The following is a 7,651-nucleotide window of genomic DNA, read 5'->3' on the forward strand; positions in this document are numbered from 1 at the left end:
AGAGGGCTTGTGGACTCCTCGTACGCTCTTGTGCTTCGGGGGTCTCTGTTGGTCCATAAAAGATCACCGTAAATTTTCAGCCCATTCCGAGAACTTTTATTTTTACACAAAAGCCGACACCACGGTAGTTTTGTTGAAAACAGCGTCAGTCCGGGTTAGTTCTAATCAAATCATACCAAAAACATGTAAAATTGTTGTAAACATGGCATGAATACTTCATAAAGTATAGATATGTTGGAGATGTATCAGGGTGCTAGTGTGAGTGCAATCTTGTTTACTTTATATCAAGAAATTACGAATGATATTGCACCTGCTGAGATAGAAGATATTGATGTTACTATTAAACTTGCTAATAGAGATACTTTAACACCACTTGAGATTATTAGAGATGTTGAAGTCTTGTGTGTGAAAATGAAATACCCTACTGATTTTCTAGTTCTTGGCTCCCCAGAAGATGATTTTTGTCCCATTATATTTGGTAGACCTTTCTTAAACACAGTTAATGCTAAGATCGATTGTGAGAAAGAAACTGTTAGTGTAAGTTTTGGTGATGTGTCTCATGAGTTTAATTTCTCCAAATCACATAGACAAGCTCGTGACAAAGAATTACCTAGTAAGGATGAAATATTTTGTCTTGCTTCTATTGCCATGCCTCCTACTGATCTTTTAGAACAATATTTGCTAGACCACGAAAATGATATGCATATGACTCAAACAAATGAAATAGATGAGATATTCTTTAAACAAATGCTTGTTTTGAAACACAACTTGCCTTTCAGACTCTTGGAGACCCTCTGCCACCCAAGAGTGATCCTGTGTTTGAGCTTAAACAATTTTCTAATACTTTGAAATATCGTTATCCTGATGAAAAGAAAATATATCCTATTATTATTAGCACTACCCTTTCAGAGCATGAAGAACAAAGATTATAGGTAACTAAGGAAGCACCGTGCATCTATTGGATATACTCTTGATGATCTTTAGGGTATTAGTCCCACTCTATGTCAGCACATAATTAATATGGAACCTGATGCTAAACTAGTTGTTGATCACCAGCGACGGTTAAATCCAAAGATTAAGGAAGTGGTAAGAAATGAAATATTCAAGCTTTTGGAAGCAGATATAAAATATCCTATAGCTGATAGTAGATGGGTAAGTCATGTTCATTGTGTCCCTAAGAAGGGAGGTATTACTGTTGTTCCTAATGATGAAAATGAACTTACCCCACAATGAATTATCGCATGCTATAGGATGGTAATTGTTGGGGATATAACCCCGAGGTATGACCCGCCCAGGAGGGGCCGGGTTACACCGTTCGTGACTTAATATGAAGAAGGCCCAAGAAGGTCCAAGAAGATGAAGTATAAAGATAGGTGGTGGCTGAAGAGACAGGCCTGGTGGAGGCCCAAGACCCTGAAGTTTAAGCCGCCCGATGGTGACTTTCTTGGTAAGGCAAGGCGACATAGAAACCGAGATGGTCACATTGTGAGATCCAAATAGGACTCTTGTAAGTCCCAGAGCCTCGACTTGTTTATATAAAGGCGAGACCCGATGGCAGGTTAAAGGAAGAAAACAATTGATTGATAGCTAGGTCAAGCGATTCCGCTCCCTTCTAATAGATATCCAAGTAATAAAGCTAGAAGCAGGACGTAGGATTTTACCTCATTGCGAGGGGACGAACCTAGGTAAACCTTGTGTCCTTTGTCCCGTTCAACCCCTTAAGCTAACCTATGTTGCTATGGCTCCACACCTAAGTCCTTTCGCAAGGGCATCTATCGTGACAAAACCACGATAGTTGGCGCCCACCATGGGGCCAGAGCATGGTTGTTGCGAGTTCTTGAAGGGCAATTTCTCAAGGATCAAGGGATATGTCGTGGGCCGGATGAATAAGAGTCGCCATGGCAAGGTCTACATCGACGAAGCTGGCTAGAGCCCTGAGGCCGACTCAATCGAGTACGGGTACCAGGCCCCCTTTGGCGGAATTCACATTTTCATTGGTAAGATAGGCGAGTCAGAGGTTGAGCCGGACACCTGCGCCGACATCATCGAGAAGACTCAGCACGTGCGACCTGCCAGGGTCCAACCCGTCTGGAAGCACGTTTTCATTGGCTTTCTTCATGGGGCGGATCTTGAGGAAGATTCTACATCTGGTGGAGAGATGGCCATCTATTCAGGTGATGAGTCCTCGACCAGAGAAAACGTGTCAATCTATCAGCTTCGGGAGGGCAGGCTTGGGGGTTGTTATGATGGTGACAGTATTCCAGACCCTTATAAGCCGCCGAGCGGAGCTGCTTTTTCTATGGCTGGTACGCAACCGGTTCTAAACTTATCAACGGCTACTGCTAAGACATCCGGTTCAATTGCTACTATGACAGTTGGGGTGGGTGACTCAGTTCGGCCGCCGGCTCAAGTTTTATCTGAGCTCTTGGGCACTTTGATGACTCTGCTAGCCACGGAGGTCACTTCGGAGAACCAAGCACATCATAACGCAGAAGTGGCAAAGGTGCGAGATGAGGTTGCCAAGGCCTAGGAGGATATTAATGCAGAGAATGCCAGGATAACAACAGAGCGAACCTTGATGGAAGCCCAGTCACAACAGATAAAAGTAGAGGCTTTTCGCCTGAGTTTGGATCAGAATGCGTCTAACGGTGTTCTTCGGAGGAGGCACCAGAGTTGCCCGCCTTCATAGTTTGAGGGACGGAATCTTTTTAACACACCTGGGGCAGGAACAAGTAACCCAACCGGTGTGACCCGGGCTGCTGAGGCGCCAGGGACCGGGGCGGCGGCTCAGCCTCGTTTGCCAGACCTGTCTCATAGGGATTTGACCCTGCCTAGATGGGTTCCAACACCCTCTGGCCATTATTCTAACCCGCCGGACAATATGATAGCAGCAGCAACACAGCTGGTGGCTATCCCGATCGAAGACGAGTCTCCGGCAGCAGTGGAGACCCGGAACGAGGTGGAGCTTCTTCAAATGGCGGTGGCACAGCAGGTGGCTTATTCGTATAGCCGTGATCGCTTTCATTCAACCCCTCGCCCGAGTCAAAGTTACAGTCGGCGTATTGAGTCGCCCGCAGTTTCTAGCAATGAGCAGCGTTGTAACCCACCGCGCAATGGCAATCCACCCCGAGATGATAACATGTTGATTAATGCTCAAGCGATCGTGGATAGCGCCAAAGCACGTCGTGAAGCGGAAGCGGCGACTCAGCAGGGGGTCTATCAGCAGCCTCCGATGGCTCCTTTTTCTTCAATGGAAGATAGGATGATTTCTAGAATAGTTGGAGTGTCGTGTTTGGTACCGGCTTTACGCAATGAGCGTCTGCCTAAGGATTTTAAGGGCCCTCGTAAGGTGCCTAATTACACAGCTGATCTCCCTCCGGAGGCCTCGATCGAAAGCTATGAATTTGGCATGGAGATGTTGGATGTTAATGATGCTGTGTGTGCCAAGTATTTTACTATGATGCTGGATGGGCCGGCTCGAACCTGGCTAAAGGGATTGCCTGCCAATTCCACCAGGTCATGGGCGGAGTTGAAGGCACGGTTCATTCAGAATTTTAAAGGAACGTGTAAGCAGCCTCTAACGATCATTGATGTGGATAACTGTGTGCAACGGGAGGACGAATCATCCCACCATTGGGTCCGTCGGGTCTCAGCTATTATCCACTCGTCAGATAGTATTGCGACAGGATCAGCAGTTTTGGTTTTGGAGAAGAATTGCCACTTTGAACCCCTCAAGATGAAGCTTGGGAAGCTTAAACGGCATTGTACTGACACGGGGGAGCTCATGGCGGCTCCTATCAAGTATGTTGACTCTGATAATACAAAGGATCCTGGGTTTGATGATGAGAAATCAAGCAATGGGAAGAAGAGTGGCAATGGCAAGGGTCAACAACAGAATACCACGGGGCATAACGGTAACAACCAAGGTGGCGGTGGTAAGCGCAAACACCCGGATGGCGGGTCCGATTTCATGGCTAACACCAATGCAGGGTGTAAAGGCCAGCGTCGAAATGGTAAGGGTAACTTGGCCTTTGGAGGGAAAAACTTTAATCTGGAAGCAATGCTCAATGAACCTTGCCCAAAACAAAGTCTGCCTGAACAGCCGACGGCTCATGCTTGGAAGGATTGTTTTATCATGCGAGAGTACATAAATCACAATCAGAATGATGGTAATAACAATGGACCGCACGGTGGCTCGGGATCCGGTTCACAGGGGCGTGATGGTAGCTGGAACTACGTCGGTACTTCCCAGGAGGGATGATGTAGCACAACGACGGTAGGTATTTTCCTCAGTTATGAAACCAAGGTATCGAACCAGTAGGAGAACTGAGCAACACAACGTAAGCAGAACCTACACACAAATAAAAAACACCTCGCAACCCGACGTGTTAAAGGGGTTGTCAATCCCTTCCGGGGTACGGCGCCTCAAGGTAGGCAAACCGACGTGAGGTAAATTGTAGTAGATTGGTAGATCGAATGCCAAATAAAATAAATAAAGATAAAACACAGCAATGTATTTTTGGATTTTTGGTTTAATAGATCTGAATAAAAATGCAAAGTAAAAGTAGACCGCAAGGCAAATATATGAGAAAGAAGACCTGGGGGTCGTAGGTTTCACTAGTGGCTTCTCTCGAGAAAAATAGCAAACAGTGGGTAAACAAATTACTGTTGGGCAATTGATAGAACTTCAAATACTTATGACGATATCCAGGCAATGATCATTACATAGGCATCATGTCCAAGATTAGTAGACCGACTCCTGCCTGCATCTACTACTATAACTCCACACATTGACCGCTATCCAGCATGCATCTAGTGTATTAAGTCCATGGAAAAACAGAGTAATGCAATAAGAACGATGACATGATGTAGACAAGATCCGCTTATCTATATGGCGGTAGATATAGATCTCGTCTTTTTATCCTTAGTCGCAACGATGCATACGTGTTGGTTCCCTTTCTGTCACTGAGATCAAGAACCATAAGATCGAACCCACTACCGGGCACCTCTTCCCATTGCAAGATAACTAGATCAAGTTGGCCAAACAAAACCCAAATATCAAAGAAGAAATACGAGGCTATAAGAGATCATGCATATAAGAGATCAAAGAAACTCAAATAACTTTCATGGATATAAAAAGACATGACTGATCATAAACTCGAAGTTCATCAGATCCCGATAAACACACCGCAAAAGAGTTACATCATATGGATCTCCAAGAGACCATTGTATTGAGAATTCAGCGAGAGAGAGAAAGCCATCTAGCTACTAAGTATGGACCCGAAGGTCTACAAAGAACTACTCACGCATCATCAGAGAGGCACCAATGGAGGTGGTGAACCCCATTCGAGATGGTGTCTCGATTGGATCTGGTGGTTCTGGACTCTGCAGCGGCTGGATGAATATTTCATCGATGCCTCTACGGTTTTTGGAATATTGTGGTATTTATAGAGCAAATAGGCGGTCCGGGGGGCACCCGAGGTGGGCACAACCCACCGGGGCGCGTCTGGGCCTCCTAGCTCGCCCTGGTGGGTTGTGCCCCCCTCGGGACACCCCCCAGGTGCAACCAGGGCCCATTGCCTTCCTTCTGGCCAATAAATAAACTCTGTAAAGTTTCATGGCATTCGGACTCCGTTTGATATTGATTTTTTGCGATGTAAAAAACATGGAAAAAACACCAACTAGCACTTGGCACTATGTCAATAGGTTAGTACCAAAAAATGATATAAAATGATTATAAAACATCCAAGATTGATAATAAAACATCATGGAACAATAAAAAATTATAGATACGTTGGAGACGTATCAGCGTCCCCAAGCTTAACTCCTACTCATCCTCGAGTAGGTAAGTGATAAAAACAATTTTTTTGATGTGGAGTGTTGTTCATCAAGTCATATCATATTCTTTTCTTTATGGCATGGACATTTGGACTTTTATGTGATTCAAAGCAATAGTCTAGTTTTGACATAATAATTTAGATACTCAAGCATGTCAACAAGCAACCATGTCTTTCAAAACATCAACGCCAAAATAAGTTATCCCTAGCCCATCATGCTCAAACACTGATCCAGTCATGAAACACACTCGAATATTAACTACACCCAATACTTGAGCACGATCATATTGCCTCATACTTGGTGCTTTTTAGGAGAGAAGATGGAGACTCTAATTTCAAAATAAAAATTCTGTAAAGTAAAAGAAAGGCCCTTCGTAGAGGGAAGTAGGGATTTGTAGAGGTGCCAGAGCTCAAAGCTAAAAATTAGAGATAAACACATTTTGGGAGGTGTATCCATCCCACCTACGAAAACGACTTAGAGTTCCCAACACTTTCCATGCTAGATATGCCATAGGCAGTTCCCAAACAGAAAATAAAGTTTATTCCTTTTTCCACCATTCTCTCATTTTCCATGGCTAACCATATCCACTGGTGCCCTCCATACCAACACTTTCCAAGGAATTTATTATTTGACAACATAAAGTAAAAAATTTGCATCTAGGGACTGGGCATCTCTAAGACCTTTGCCTGACTCTCGTGCAATGACAAGTGAATAAACACTCATCTTGAGAATAACACATCCAACATGGAAAATATTAGCCACCCGTTACCATTCCGCGAGCGAAACTAACACACAAAAGAGAAGTTTATTTTGAAAATTAGAGATGGCACATGCAAATTTGCTTAGAATGGCAAAAGAATATCGCATATAGGTAGATATAGTGGTCTCATGTGGCAAAACCGGTTTAAAGAATTTTGAATGCACAAGTAGAGATCATACTTGGTGCAAAATGAAGGCTAGCAAAAGATTGGGAAGCGATCAACCAAGAAATGAATAATCTCACAAGCAAGCATTAAGCAGAATTAACACCGAATAATGCACCACAAGTAGGATATAATTTTCATTGCATGATTATTGACTTTTGTGCATGCATAAGGAATCACGAACCTTAACACCAATATTCTTACTAGAGCACAATTACTCATCAACATAACTCACATATCACATCATCATATCTCAAAACTATTACTAATAATCAAGTTTATTTTGTCCAATAATCTTCATGACATTTTCTTTTTATTTATCCTTCTTGGATATCTATCACTTCGGGACTAATTTTCATGTGTTGCTTTTCATAAGCTCAAACAAATATAAGTGAAGATCATGAGCATAAATCTAATTTAAGTGAAGCAAGAGAGAATTTCTAAGTGAAGCATAGAGTGAATTTTCTTTATCTCAAAATAATTTAAGTGAAGCAAGAGAGAATTTCTTCAAGATTTTACTAACTCTCAAATAAATCTAAGTGAAGCATAGAGAGCAATTCTAACAAGTCATGACATAATTTTGGCTCTCTCAAATAGGTGTGTCCAACAAGGATTGATGACTTAAAACACAAAATAAAACCAGCAAAGACACATATCATACAAGATGCTCCAAGCAAAACACATATCATGTGACGAATAAAAATATAGCCTCGAGTAAAATATCGATAGTTGTTGGAAGAAAGCGGGGATGCCACTCGGGGGCATCCCCAAGCTTAGTTGGTTGCTCATTCTTGGATAATAGCTTGGGATGCCGGGTCATCCCCAACCTTTGGCTATTACATCCTTCCTTCATCCATCGTACGATAACCCAAAACTTGAAAACTTCAATC

The sequence above is a fragment of the Triticum dicoccoides genome, chromosome 1A (genome assembly GCF_002162155.2).
Source record: "Triticum dicoccoides isolate Atlit2015 ecotype Zavitan chromosome 1A, WEW_v2.0, whole genome shotgun sequence".
Lineage (NCBI taxonomy): Eukaryota > Viridiplantae > Streptophyta > Magnoliopsida > Poales > Poaceae > Triticum > Triticum dicoccoides.